Source organism: Anabrus simplex, chromosome 3 (genome assembly GCF_040414725.1).
Source record: "Anabrus simplex isolate iqAnaSimp1 chromosome 3, ASM4041472v1, whole genome shotgun sequence".
NCBI classification, from domain to species: domain Eukaryota; kingdom Metazoa; phylum Arthropoda; class Insecta; order Orthoptera; family Tettigoniidae; genus Anabrus; species Anabrus simplex.
In genome coordinates, this window is record NC_090267.1 from 153,633,220 (window position 1) to 153,649,001 (window position 15,782).

The 15,782-nt window shown below is 45.6% G+C and overlaps 3 non-coding genes across 3 annotated transcripts; all 3 read right to left on the minus strand.

Annotated features, from left to right (window-relative positions):
• Positions 1 to 2,423: 2,423 nt before the first annotated feature.
• On the minus strand, positions 2,424 to 2,495 carry TRNAA-UGC (transfer RNA alanine (anticodon UGC)). The gene has a single exon. It is a non-coding gene; the product is annotated as a tRNA-Ala (tRNA).
• Positions 2,496 to 7,911: 5,416 nt separating this feature from the next.
• On the minus strand, positions 7,912 to 7,983 carry TRNAA-UGC (transfer RNA alanine (anticodon UGC)). The gene has a single exon. It is a non-coding gene; the product is annotated as a tRNA-Ala (tRNA).
• A 3,151-nt stretch (positions 7,984 to 11,134) lies between these two features.
• TRNAA-UGC (transfer RNA alanine (anticodon UGC)) lies at positions 11,135 to 11,206 on the minus strand. The gene has a single exon. It is a non-coding gene; the product is annotated as a tRNA-Ala (tRNA).
• Positions 11,207 to 15,782: the final 4,576 nt, after the last annotated feature.

A 15,782-nucleotide genomic window follows, 5' to 3' on the forward strand; every position in this document is an offset into this window, starting at 1 on the left:
ACTCACAGCTGCGCGACCCTAACCGCACGGCCAACTCGCCCGGTAAAAATAGATTGTTTTAATTAGATGTAACTGTAATAAAAATTCAAGAATCACGTGACCTCAGGAAGGGGATGCGGACTTAAACACCCGGCCAAAGCTAAAATGAGCCTAAGAGGCTCCAGAGACTCCAGAAATAACTGGGATAAGCTGAAGAAAGTTTAACTGTAACAAAAGTTATTATTGTTGATAACTGGGTGGGTCGTCACTAATGTGGATTAACCCGTTTTACGGCCGGATGCCTTTCCTGATGCCAACAATACGTGGAGGTATGTATCCACTATTGCGTGCTTCTGCGGTGTGACTGGTGTGTAAATGCAGATTTGTATTAAAATGAACACAAGTACCCAGCCCCCGAGCTGGTGGAATTAACCACATGCGGGAATAGAACCCGGAGTCCTCTGAACGGAAGGCTACTTCGTTGACCATACCATAGCATAGCAGATGAGGCCGCCTGGGCGAGGTACTATTCCTCCTCTCCAGTTATATCCCATTTCCGATCACAGCAAGATTTGTCCCATTTGCGATCACTCCCATTAGAGAGGAAGGAAAAAACGCGAAGAAAGACCAGTTCGTGTACCATTTGCTATCACTGTCAAATTATAAGCAGCCTGTCAGGGTTTTCTAACGTCCATGCCACATGGGGACTCAGTTCTGGGTGGCCTTAACAATGGACCTTCTCACACTATCATTATAGAATTATTATTTCTTAAACTTATGTTAATCTAAACATTTTCTTAAGATTGAGTTTTGGAATTTTGGAAATTTAATCCGAACGTAGAGACAAAATTGTTATTTTATTTATATACAGTAGGGGAGAGCAGGTCCGCCTCTGTGGTGTAGTAGTTAGTGTGATTAGCTGCCACCCCCGCAGGCTGGGGTTCGATTCCCGGCTCTGCCACGGAATTTGAAAAAGTGGTACGAGGGCTGGAACGGGGTCCACTCAGCCTCGGGAGGTCAACTGAGTAGAAGTAGGTTCGATTCCCACCTCGGCCATACTGGAAGTGGTTTTCCGTGGTTTCCCTCTTCTCCTCCAGGCAAATGCCGGGATGGTACCTAACTTAAGGCCACGACCGCTTCCTTCCCTCTTCCTTGTCTATCCCTTCCAGTCTTCCCATCCCCTAGCAAAGCCTCTGTGCAGCATATCAGGTGAGGTCGCCTGGGCGAGGTACTGGTCATCCTCTCCAGTTGTATCCCCCGACCCAGAGTCTGAAGCTCCAGGACACTGCCCTTGAGGCGATAGATCTGGGATCCCTCGCTGAGTCCGAGGGAAAAGCCGACCCTGGAGGGTAAACAGATTAAGAAGAAGGTGAGGGCAGGCTGAGTGGCCGCTGTTATTAACCCTCTACTGCATACTGTTGCCATTAGGCAACAAATAACTTTTCACCTGTGTAAATGGATAAATTTTATAGACAGAGGTAGTTTTACGGCACACCTTCAACTGTACAGTCTAAACCACTGAGGCTTAAATTATTTTATTATTTATGTGGATTGGTCTTCAGTATATGTTCGTTCGTTCGTTCGTAATCTGTTTACCCTCCAGGGTCGGTTTTTCCCTCGGACTCAGCGAGGGATCCCACCTCTACCGCCTCAAGGGCAGTGTCCTGGAGATTCAGACTTTGAGTCTGGGATACAACTGGGGAGAATGACCAGTACCTCGTCCAGGCGGCCTTACCTGCTATGCTGAACAGGGGCCTTGTGGAGGGATTGGAAGATTGGATGGGACAGGCAAGGAAGAGGGAAGGAAGCGGCCGTGGCCTTAAGTTAGGTACCATCCCGGCATTTTCCTGGAGGAGAAGTGAGAAACCACGGAAAACCACTTCCAGGATGGCTGAGGTGGGAATCGAACCCACCTCTACTCAGTTGACCCGAGGCTGAGTGGACACCGTTCCAGCCCTCGTACCACTTTTCAAATTTCGTGGCAGAGCCGGGAATCGAACCCGGACCTCCGGCGGAGGCAGCTAATAACGCTAACCACTACACCAGACAGGCGGACTCAATCAATCAATCAATCAATCAATCAATCAATCAATCAATCTGCACTATCTGCGATGGTATCAGACCTTAATAAAAAGATGTTAGGGATTGGACCAATGTACCAAGGTATTCTTTGCAATTATATAAAGAAAGTCTAGGTAAAAACAGAGAGGGAATCTGCAACATGAGTTCTGCGTGAAGAAGGGGTTAAATGTACTTTGTATCATTCAAAACTTTTGAAGATACCGGGGATTGAAGCCGGCGCCTTTCACATGCAAAACCAAGGCTCTACCACTGAGCCACATCCCCACATACTGTTATCTTATCGATTACAACCCTTCTTATTATCTGCCGCAGGAGTTTTGCGTAAGGATGTGGTAATATGTACCATGCAATGTCAAATTTTTTGGAGATGCCGGGGATCGAACCCGGGGCCTTTCACATGCAAAACGAACGCTCTAGCACTGAGCTACATCCCCACACACTGCTCAGTTATGGATTACAACCGTTCTTAACCCTCTACTGCATACTGTTGCCATTAGGCAAGAAATAACTTTTCACCTGTGTAAATGGATAAATATTATAGACAGAGGTAGTTTTACTGCACACCTTCAACTGTACAGTCTAAACCACTGAGGCTTAAATTATTTTATTATTTATGTGGATTGGTCTTCAGTATATGTTCCCGTTGTAACATCGCAACCCGTGAACTGGCGGATGCGTTGCCCCCTACACCGCGGGGAAGAGATAGATGTCTTATCAGTAGAGCGCGGATTTCCATGCAAATGCATGTTTTTCAATAAGCTTGCGACACTTCTCAAACTTTGCAAATATTCGTTTTACGGCTTAACAATTCCAAATAACCGTTCTTTTTCCGTGCATGTTTGCATGTTTTGGCAATTTTCGGAGAAAATTCATGCATAATGCATATTTGGAATATTTTGGATTTAATAGCGCATATTTGGACGTTTAATATTGCATAATATGACTTTTATTCTGACTTTGACGCATATATATTGTTAACTTGCATCATAGTGCATTTTCTTAATGTTAGTTTGCAGAATTTGGGACAATTTTTCATGTTGTAGGCTACAGTATGTCTATTACTGAGAGACGGAGAGAATGTATTCCTGGCATCCTATGTGACAACCGTAGTTAGTAGCCTACATACGGTACAGGCCCTACAGTATAATGCAATTAACCAAACACTTTCTTATCTGTTGCTTGAGTAAGCAATGACGTAAGTCGCAAGGCCCCACGTCGAAATCTAATTCTTAGGAATAAGGTGTCCCAGTTTTACAGTTGTACATTGCTATAAATTGAACCGTAAATTGTGCATTAATCATTGACGGCTCATTTTTCGTCTGTTAGACGAACAAAAGAAACCTTGTATCGCACTTCTGTGGCGCCGCGTTACTGGGATAGCAGCTTACAAATTCTGGTTTTTCATTAAACCTTCTACCGTTGTTATCCGGTTACGTGCCAGATGCGACCGTGCCGGATGCGACCCGGCCATTATCGTGCCAATAGCGACCGAGCGGATAAGCGCCGTGCCGCATGCGACCCATCAATCACTTACAATTGATCTGCATTAAGGGCTGTCACAAAGTGGCAGATTGCTTATAAGTAGCTAACTTGGTCTTCTCTAAAATAAAGTTCTGACACCGTTGTTAGCAGTTTCGAGTGCCATTGGTCGAAAGAAAAATATAATAATGTTGCTGGCTTTACGTCCCAGTAACTACTTTTATGGTTTAAGGAGACGCCGAGGTGCCAGAATTAACTCCCGCAGGCCTTTTTTCGTGCCAGTAAATCCACGGACACAAAGCTGACGCATTTGAGCACGTTCAAATACCACCGGACTGAGCCAGGATCGAACCTGCCAAGTTGGAATCGGAAGACCAGCATCTCAACCGTCTGAGCCGTCTGAGCCACTTAGCCTGGATGAAAAAAAAATCACCATCAGAATGTTGCCGGCAGGGTAGGAAAGTTGGTGGTAGACAGTTTCTAATCACTAGATTGCATGCCAAAAGCCAGGATTCAAATCCAAACCTTTTCGCAGTGTTCAAATGGAGTGAGGGGATATGATGCTGTTGATGGTGATTCGGCCGTCGGATGGAGACGTAAAGCATTGAGCAGACCCCTTGGTATTATTCAAGAGTAGTAGGCTACGTGCCGAAACCTGGTTTCATCTCTCCTTACTTCATTATCATAATCCCACATCCAGACGCGCAGGCCGCCCAAGGGAGTCAGGTAGAAAGACCTGCACCGGGCAATCCGAACACGACCTCGGACACTCCTGGTATTAACAGGACACGATAAATAAGTAGGCCTAACTCGTAAATACTTTCAGAGAATTAGGATCTTTTTTATTGCTAGTGGCATTAAGTCATACCGACACAGACAGGTCTTAAGGCGACGATGGGATAGGAAAGGGCTAGGAATGGGAAGGAAGTGGCCCTGGTCTTAATTAAAATACAGTCCCAGCATTTGCCTGGTGTGAAAATGGGAAACCACGGAAAACCATCTTCAGGGCTGCTGACAGTGGGATTCGAACCCACTATCTCCCGGATACAAGCTCAGGGCCGCGCGCCTCTAACCGCATGGCCAACTCGCCCGGTAAAAACGTAAACGCATCACCATGTTTCGTGTTGTAAAACGAGTTTCCCCCAGAAGTGTTATGTAAAGTATGGGCATTAGCTGCTTATAGGACTTATTGAAATGGTATTGTACTTCGTTTAGCTTACTTTATCTTGGGTGATGACACAACTTATCAAATGACAATCTGCTTGTCAACGCCGGTCGCATCCGGCACGGTTACAGATTATGCGGTCGCTAGTGGCACGGGTCGCATGCGGCACGGTCGCATCTGGCACGCCACCTGTTATCCTGGAATGTCCTACCCGGAACTCTCAATCGTCACACGTCTGTGTTACCGCAGCAAGCAATCGTTACCACTTATTGAGGACATTCAAATGTGTCTGCAATCATCGCATGGAGAAGCAGCTGCCGCAGATAGAGATAAGTTGAACAAACTAATTCGTTCAAATCCTGATTTTGAATTCGTCAAGCTTATAAAAGACATATTGTGGTGAAAATGCAGAAGACGTACAATTTGACCTCACTTTGTCCAAATGTCTTCATTGAATTGTGCATCTATCACTTCTCGTGACGTAAAAAGATAATTTTCTGTGCTTAAGTATGTGCTGAATGATATACGGATGAGCTTAAATCAAGACAATTTGGAGAAATTAGGGTAGTTTTTGTTCATGTTTCAAAAGGAACTGAATTTTGATAGTGCATATTTTCCAGTTTATTGTGCATGTTTTGCCATATGATAGTGCACGAATGCATGCATATTTTGAGATTTGATAGTGCATGGAAATCCGGGCCCTACTTATCACTATAAAGGCTAGTACACACCAGGCTCTGTGGTGTAGTGGTTAGCGTGATTAGCTGCCACCCCCGGAGGTCCGGGTTCGATTCCCGGCTCTTCCACGAAATTTGAAAAGTGGTACGAGGGCTGGAACGGGTTCAATTCCCACCTCAGCCATCCTGGAAGTGGTTTTCCGTGGTTTCCCACTTCTCCTCCAGGCGAATGCCGGGATGGTACCTAACTTAAGGCCACGGCCGTTTCCTTCCCTCTTCCTTGCCTATCCCTTCCAATCTTCCCATCCCTCCACAAGGCCCCTGTTCAGCATAGCAGGTGAGGCCGCCTGGGCGAGGTACTGGTCATTCTCCTCAGTTGTATCCCCCGACCAAGAGTCTGAAGCTCCGGGACACTGCCCTTGAGGCGGTAGAGGTGGTATCCCTCGCTGAGTCCGAGGGAAAAGCCGAACCTGGAGGGTAAACAGATGATGATGATGACACACCAAGCGACACCAAGCGGAACACGTGTATCGCGACAAGCCCCAGGATGTCCTGCGACATTTTTTCCGTGTTTGGGACTGTCGCGATACAAAAGTTGCATGTCGCAGGTCTCCCATTCGAAATAGGATACATGATACAAATGTTGCGCAATATTATGTAGTCTGGAGGTGTCGCGAGACAAAGTCCCGGGACACGCCGATGCCAGTGTGCTGATTTACACACCCTCCCCTGTCTTTGGGGTGTTATGTCTACCGAGTATAAAAACCGAGACAAAAGGGAGGGATCAATGGAGTCTCTGGCTAAAAGTTCACTATGTCCATTCACGAGAAGGAGAAAAAGATTCCCAACATTAAAAGCACATAAAGCAACTTCTTGCGCCATTTCGCGCCGATTCATGTGGTGCAACTGGCTCTATACATGTGGACGCGGGACATTGTATCGCCACAGTCCAGGGACCAAAGAGGATAGAATAGAATAGAGATGAGACTCAATGATAAATTTCGGTTCCAAGCCACTTGGCGCTAGTAGTTTTAGTCTCTTTTCCGAGATAGCGCCACAGTGTGCATTCTGGTGCAATACCTTAGTATTACTATCAACAGATAGCGCGGAGAATTAACATCCGGCGCAGTGACGCACATCCGAGTATGCTTACGGCTCCTCCCCCCCCCCTCCTTTCCCTGCCACTCGCCGCCCCCCCCCCCCCACCACAAACGGCGATAATAATGCAGTTCTACTACTTCCATGCCCAATACATTGTAATTCATATATTTTTATTTCCAAGTACTTACTACGTTGTAAATAATGATCTGATACCCCTAGTTCGTATGGCATACTATGTTACTGAGAACATAACCACACACCTCAAAGCAGCTTTAACTTCAAATGAATGATTGACACATTAACACAACGCTCATATTATAACAAATAAGAAATCCCTTCGAAAGCAAGACAACAGAGCACACCATATGCAAGACAATGGGGTATCACATCAATATCCAAGTACCACATGAAAATAAAAATAACAGAATTAAATGCACTGAGACAGGAAATATATAGAACTACATTAATAGAACCATTCAGCTTTCAGCCCCTGATGTGTACTCAAACAGGAAATACAGGATTTCAGGAGGACTGGCGAAGATATATTTCAAATAAACAAGCACAAGGAACTAAGATTTACATCACAAGCACATGAGCACTTGGAATTCAAACAACACAAATACTGTAGCATCATGGGAACTATCGATTAAAATCGATATAAGTTCGAACAAGGTTAATCGATTGGGTAAAGTCGAATTCGATGCAATTCAGCAATATTATCTCCACAATGCTTGACGTTTTATGACTAATTAATTTGTTAGAAGTGCCCACTGATTGAGGTTAGACTTGAAATACTTTAAATACTTCACTTCGAGACAAACTGCCTTTAATTATTAACAACGCTCATTTCATGCTTACTTGCGTGCCATCTACAGAACGTGTATATAACTATTTACACGTTATGAATGACCTCCAGCGCCATCTAGAAAAAGAGACTGAAACTACCTGAAGCTAGCTACAGATTGGAACCAAAAGCCCTATTAGAGTTTCACCCCCCTGCTAGGGACAGTATCTCGCAACTGTCCCCATACAATGTCCCGCGACTTTGTCGCTAGGTGTGTACTAGCCTTTTAAGGAAGTGATGCATAGACAACATCTGGTACTAAAAGAAAAAGAATGAAATGTATTACAGAAAAATGTGAAAGTCAAAAAGGAAATGGTGCATGGCTGTCTTAGTCCCGGGAGTATCCGAGGAGAATGCAATGATAATGAATACGACACATACACCCAGCCCCCATGCCAGGGAAATTATCTTACGGCGGTTAAAATTTCGTCCCTGCAGGGAATCTAACCCGGGAACCCTGTGACCGAACGCCAGCACGCTAACCATTTAGCCATGGAGCTGGGCAACTTGAAAGTGAGATGAGTACATAGAATCATGAAGTTATCAGTTGAACTTTAGAGCATCAGGTAATATTTAAAATTTTTTGGAGATGCCGGGGATCGAACCCGGGGCCTTTCACATGCAAAGCGAACGCTCTACCTCTGAGCTACATCCCCAACCATCGTTGTTACGCGGACTTGATGATAGCTGAACGACATGAGAAAGATATGCTGGCGATAAGAGAACGACAGGACGAAATATATACATATCTATAATTATGCCGCCTCTGTGGTGTAGTGGTTAGCGTGATTAGCTGCCACCCCCGGAGGTCCGGGTTCGATTCCCGGCTCTGCCACGAAATTTGAAAAGTGGTACGAGGGCTGGAACGGGGTCCACTCAGCCTCGGGAGGTCACCTGAGTAGAGGTGGGTTCGATTCCCACCTCAGCCATCCTCGAAGTGGTTTTCCGTGGTTTCGCACTTCTCCTCCAGGCGAATGCCGGGATGGTACCTAACTTAAGGCCACGGCCGCTTCCTCCCATCATCCTTGCCTATCCCTTCCAATCTTCCCATCCCCCAGCAAGGCCCCTGTTCACCATAGCAGGTGAGGCCGCCTGGGCGAGGTACTGGTCATACTCCCCAGTTGTATCCCCCGACCAAGAGTCTGAAGCTCCAGGACACTGCCCTTGAGGCGGTAGAGGCGGGATCCCTCGCTGAGTCCGAGGGAAAAGCCGAACCTGGAGGGTAAACAGATGATGATGATGATGATGATGATGATGATGATGATCTATAATTATAACAGGTAGTGTCTGTCTGTCTATCTGTCTGTGCGCGATACCCAACAAAATCTACAGCACGCAGAGATCTGAAAATTTGAACATAGGTAGATGGAAAGGGGTCCGAGTGCACCTCGAAGCCGCAATTTTCATTTTCGCTTTCGTTGGTGAGTTATGAACGAAAAACCATCGGAAAACGTGCATTGGGATATGACAATCCAACGTGCTGTCACCAAGATTAAATGCATAGAGTCGCTGTCGCTAGGCAACGTACATAAGATAGGTAGAGAACACAATATTCAAGGAGCAATTTTACGTCCAGGGCGTAGAAACCCGTTTTTTTGGTGTGAGGGCATATGACGCTGTTTATGGTGATTCGTCCGTCGGATCGGGACGTAAAGTCTTGAGCTATTCGGGAGGAATGGGCTATGTGCCGGCGCCGGGTTTCATCCTCTTCATTCTTACTATCATATATATAATGTCATTCATTTCATCTCATTAACTCATCCGATTAGGTTGACGTCATGAAAGTCATCCGGTCGTAAAAATTCGCTACGAAGATTCATCTCACTTCATATCCAAACCTCGTAGAGAAAGGGCACAAGGGTTGGACACTTATTCATTTAGGGGAAACATATCTGACTCAGAGGGGCTGCCTGGCCGAGGCGGTAAAGGCGTGGGTTCGAATCCCCGTCAGGAAGTCGTAAAATTTAAGAAACGAGATTTCCACTTCCGGAGGTACATATGGCCCTGAGGTTCACTCAGGTTAATTCCTGGGGGCAAAGGCGGCCGGGCGTAGAGCTAACCACTCTACCCCATCACGTGCCGAGGTTAACAATGGTGGAAGCCTTTACCTTCCACTCCTCCAAGGGCCTTCATGGCCTGTACGGCCTGTGTGCGATTCCCAGCCAAATCTACGGCAAAGGTCTAAAATGTTTGTCATGGGTGGGCACAGGTTTTCACCTAAGACGCATGGCGGTGTCTGAGAGCAATTCTTGCACCAAGACATGAAACCGTTTTTGGTCCGTCGGATCGGGACGAAAACGGTGCTTTTGCCATTGTCAACTGTACGTGGATTGTTCAAGAGTTCGAAAGGCAAACACAATACAGTATACATCTTACCTCCAAATGGAAGGACATTAATATAGTTTATTCCGAAGCTCTAAGGAAACAATATATTTTGTATTATATAACATAGTCTTTAACAAGGTTTAAATATTATTTGTACCATCCTGCAACCCGGTATCTTAAGCATTGAAAGTAACAATATAATAAAAATTAAATAATGTATTCCATGCAATTTACGTCAAAAAGATGTGAGTTAATAAACATAATGCGTTAATGTGTTCTTAGATAAAGAGTTTAGAAACATCTAACGGTTGAATTGCTAAACGCGGGCTAAGCCGCGGTTACATGCTAGTACATATATAAAGTAGTTAGTCCGGTAATAAGTTGAGACACCTAGAATTTGTACGGCTAGCTCTTGTGAAGTATGTAAGGAATTGGAGAGGAAGGGTAGATATAGTAAGTAAGAATAAACGAAGGAATGAAGCAAATTGAAAACCTACAACCTGTTTTCCAGTCAATGACCGAGTCAGGGATGGGATGAATGAAGCCCCCAACTTGCGGCGAGGATAGAAATTGTGCCGGCTGCCGAAGCCTGTCACACTCCTCTGAGGCAATGATTAATGACTGACAGATGAAATAGAATGATAGCGGAGAGTGTTGCTGGACGAAAGATGACAAGGGAAACCGGAATACCCAGGAAAAAACCTGTCCCGCCTCAGCTTTGTCCAGCACAAGTCTAAAATGAAGTGACTGGGATTTGAACCACGGTACCCAACGGTGAAAGGCCTGCGCACTGCCGCCTGAGCCACGGAGGAAGGAAGCATATTAATAATTATAATAATAATAATGCAACATGGTCCGCCTCTGTGGTGTAGTGGTTGGTGTAATTAGCTGCCACCCCCGGAGGCCCGGGTTCGATTCACGGCTCTGCCACGAAATTTGAAAAGTGGTACGAGGGCTGAAACGGCGTCTACTTAGCCTCGAGAGGTCAAATGAGTATAGGTGAGTCCGATTCCCACCTCAGCCATCCCGGGAGTGGTTTTCCGTGGTTTCCCACTTCTCCTCCAGGCAAATGCCGGGATGGTACCTAACTTAAGGCGACGGCCTCTTCTTTCCCTCTTCCTTGTGTATAATTTCCAATCTTCCCATCCCTCCTACACGGCCACTGGTACTGGTACTGGTCACTCTCCCGAGTTGTATACCCCGACCCAAAGTCTCACGTTCCAGGACACTGCCCTTAAGGCGGTAGAGGTGGGATCCCTCGTTGTGTCCGAGGGAAAAACCAACCCTGGAGGGTAAACAGATTGAGAAAGAATATTGCAACATGAGTAATTACATAGAGATGAAGAAAGCATAGAGTACGTTAGCATTAAATACCACATGAAAACAGTGTTTGAAGTGATGATCCAACCGTAAATTTACTCGGATATTGGAGAATCATTCTCAGGAAACACTTTTAGAGCACTAGACAATATTTAAAATTTTTGGAGATGCCGGGGATCGAACCCGGGGCCTTTCACATGCAAAGCGAACGCTCTACCACTGAGCTACATCCCCAACCACTGGCACTCTGGAACAGACAACTCTCTATGAGCAGAAAGAATCATAGCTTCAGTGGAAGGAATATACATTTATATCGAGTGTTTTCCAGTGTGTCTGTAGTTGCGTCAAAGTTCGTGTCCCATATCTATGATGGATGACTCAAAGCCTCGACAGCCTGCCGGATCTAGCGAATGAGATTTTGTTCAGGTTACTGACGCTAGGAGCTCTGATAGGCGAGCCTGCCCGTTAGCACACGCCGAATAACTGGGTATGTATTGTGTGAAGTGTAAAATAGTAAACATAGTTACTTAGGAACAGGTCCTGGATATTATTATATAATAAATGCCACAGCCTCTGTGGTGTAGTGGTTAGACCCGGGTTCGATTCCCAGTTCTGTCACGAAATTTGAAAAGTGGTACGAGAACTGGAACGGGGTCCACTCAGCCTCGGTAGGTGAACTGAGTAGAGAGTAGTTCGATTCCCACCTCAGCCTTCCTCGGAAGTGTTTTCCGTCGTTGCCCACTTCTCCTCCAGGCAAATGCCGGGATGGTACCTAACTTAAAGCCACGGCCGCTTCTTTCTCTCTTCCTTGTCTATCCCTTCCCACACCCACACAAGCCACCCCTGTTCAGCATAGCAAGTGTGGCCACCTGGGCGAGGTACTGGTCCTCCTCCCCAGTTTTATACCATCGACCCAATGTCTCACGCTGCCGTTGAGACGATAGAGGTGGGATTCCTCGCTGAGCCCAAGGGAAAAACCAACCCTGGAGGGTAAATGGATTAATAAATGCAAAATATGACCTACAAAATAACCACAAAAAACAATCAAAAGTGACTTAAAAGACCCAAAAAATTGAATGAAAATATTTTACTCAAAATAGGTAGTATTTTCTGCTGACACTAACATATCGAAGGTTTCTGGCGGTACAAAGATAGGAAGGTAGCGTCCGTGGCCTTAGTTTTGGTACAGCCGCGGCATCTGTGTGATGTAAAAATGGCAACCACGGAAGACCCTCTTCAGGGCTGCTGATGGTGGGATTCGAACCCGAACGATCAACTCTCTCGACAGTAGTAAATATGTGCGTTGTATATAATACATTTACTTGGTAAAAGACTAAATACAAATTATAAATAATACCAAATAATAATGTCCGCCTCTGTGGTGTGATTAGCTAACACCCCTGGAGGCTCGTGTTCGATTCCCGGACTCTGTCACGAAATTTGAAAAGTGGTACTAGGGCTGGAACGGGGTCCATTCAGCCTCGGGAGGTCCAACTGAGTAGAGGGGATTCGATTCCCACCTCAGCCATCCTCGAAGTGGTTTTCCGTGATTTCCCACTTCTCCTCCAGGCAAATGCCGAGAAGGTACCTAACTTAACGCCACGGCCGCTTCCTTCCCTCTTCCTTATCTATCCCTTTCAATCTTCCCATCGTCCCACAAGGCGCCTGTTCAGCATAGTAGGTGAGGCCGCCTAGGAGAGGTACTGGCTCTCCTTCCCAGTTGTATCCTCCCGACTCAAGGGCGCACGCTCCAGGACACTGCCCTTGAGGCAGTAGAGGTGGAATTCTTCTCTGAGTCCGAGAGAAAATCTAACCTGGGAGGTTAGAAAGAAGAAAGAAAGAAATAATTATCAAAATTCAAAAACATTCCGGACATTAATATTTCACTTCTATTTTAAATAAGAGTATACAGTTCTTCTAACCGGCAACTGATCTTTGTATGGCATCATTATAAGGACGTTACGCAAACCCAAAGTGGGAAATATTTTAAAAGAAAATGAAAAAATCGCTATTTTTAAAGTAAATTTGCCAGAAATTACTGATGACCACACGTTACCCTTTAATCATTACATACCATAATTATGATTTCCAAGTCCAACAACCACAGCCGCCACTACTTCTCACTATTCTGATTTCAAAATTTCGCTGGCACGGAGGCCGGGTGTATGTGTCGTCTTCATTATCATTTCATCCTCATCATCACGCGCAGGTCGCCTACGGGAGTCAAATCAAAAGACCTGCACCTGGCGAGCCGAACATGTCCTCGGACACTCTCGGCATTAAAAGCCATACGCCATTTCATTTCACCAATTCAATCATCAGTTGAGTACTAATCTTCGAACTGTCAAGGCACCGGAGTTGATGGCCACTATAGTTCATAATCATAACCTTGCTCTAACTAACGACTACTACATAAATCCAGTAGTCCACATTTACTGACTGCTCCTGAGGTTAGTTTTATGTCTACTTAAAATAATTAAATTATTATTCTCCTCCCTTAATAAATCCCATTTACCATGAAATGAAATGTCGTATGGCTTTTAGTGCCGGGATATCCCAGGAAGGGTTCGGCTCGCCAGGCGCAGGTCTTTCTATTTGACACCCGTAGGTGACCTGCGCGTCGTGATGAGGATGAAATGATGAAGACAACACATACACCCAGCCCCCGTGCCATTGGAATTAACGAATTAAGGTTAAAATCCCCGACCCGGCTGGGAATCGAGCCCGGGACCCTCTGAACCGAAGGCCAGTACGCTGACCGTTCAGCCAACGAGTCGGACCCCATTTACCATATTTCACTGAATTACATTATTCTCAATAAGTAAATTACTATTCAATACAATCCTTCCCTGCTGCCATTTCTTGATGGATACAGTACTTTTGTATCCATCTCTCATCCATGGCTGTGACAATATGGAAGCTGCTGGGGTATGGGTGGTGCTGAGTAATGCCATTCAGAGCGCGACTAGTGCATCTGAGTGTTATGAAAGGTGTTGCTCATAGGGTCAGTCGTGCTGCAATAGCACTTTCTGACCCAGTGAGGAAAGCAATGGCAAACAACCTCACTCCTCGTCTTGCCTAGTACGCCTCATTTTGGTGCGGCCATTGGTTTTTGCGGTTTCCTTATAACCGCATAACCTTTGGTGGTGCTATTTGAGGATCCAACCAGCCTCTGGGCTGATGACCTAACAAACACACAAATACAATCCATGTTATGTACTTCCGTCCATTATACATTATCTCACAATAACAATATATTAAACGAGACTGGCAGAGGAACTCAACAAAGCACTGGTTTGCGTATTGCGCATTCGCTGGGGAACCTCGTTGAATCTTGTTCAAAAACACAATTTATAGTATGTTCATATACACAATGTCCGGCTCCGTGGAGTCATCTATAGTACAGTGTTATTTAATTGCGTTTCTGGGGAACGAACAAAACAGAAGATGAGGTGGTGTGGTTTACTTTCCAATTGAATCATGTTGCCTGGTCCCTAAGTGTCTTACATTCGGAGTGATGGTAGAGACCGCCATACCGATTGCAGCGCGTAATTTCTTTGCAGGAAGCAGCAGAATAATTCAGCTGGAGCAAATTGATACGTTGGGTGCCAGGCTGAGTGGCTCAGGCGGTTGAGGCTCTGGCCTTCTGACCCCAACTTGGCAGGTTCAATCCTGGCTCAGTCCGGTGGTATTTGAAGGTGCTCAAATACGTCAGCCTCGTGTCTGGCTCGTAAAATAACTCCTGAGGGACAAAATTCCGGCACCTCGGCGTCTCCGAAAACCGTAAAAGTAGTTAGTGGGACGTAAAGCAAATAATATTATTATTATAGATTGGGTAATAAGGCAAGGCTAATGAATAGGGTTGTATTTAATGTAGTTGTGGAATCCTGAGAATGAATAAATGAATGAAAAATGTGATTCAAAACGTACTGCAATCAGTTCTCAATAAGTTAACATTTTGTTAGAGCTCGCAAGGCAACAGAAACATAAATATAACAGAAAATAAATAGTCAGAAAATAGTTACGTAGTAAGAATAAAATTGCAGAATTGTTAATGCCAAGTATGGTGTAGTATTTAAAGACGGTACTGTGTTATTAGTCCGCCCCTGTGATGTAGTGGTTAGCGTGATAAGCTACCACCCCCGGAGGCCCGGGTTCGAATACCGGCTCTGCCAGCAAATTTTTAAAGTGGTACGAAGGCTGGAACGGGGCGCACTCAGCCTCGGGAGGTCAACTGAGTAGAGATGGGTTCGATTCCCACCTCAGCCATCCTCGTCTATCCCTTCCAATCTTCCCATCCCTCCACAAGGCCCCTGTTAAGGAAAACAGGTGAGGCCGTCTGGGCAAGGTACTGGTCCTTCTCCCCAGTTGTATCCCCGACCCATTACGTCGTGCTCCAGGACACTGCCCTTGAGGCGGTAGAGGTGGAATCCATTGCTGAGTCTGAGGGAAAAACCGACCCTGGAGGGTAAACAGATTAAGAAGCAGAAAAAGAAGACTGTATTATTAATATTAATAGGAAAATGTTCTTGACAGGCAGTTTGGTCTCGTTGCTGGCTACCGTAGAGACACCTACCTAGCTACCTACTAAAAGTCTTCATTCCATACTCTGATAGGGTGACGCTCTTTCCCGAGCCACGAGAAATGATGCCGTGATTTGAGGTGAGGAGGGAACGGCTGTGACCTATAAAAGGAACTGTTCCGGCATTCGCCTTAGTGAGGAGAAAAGAAAACTAAGGAAAACCATTCCGAAGACAGCCGAATGTCATACCAGTCCACTGCCTCCTGAATGCAGAGGTGGAGAGCAGAA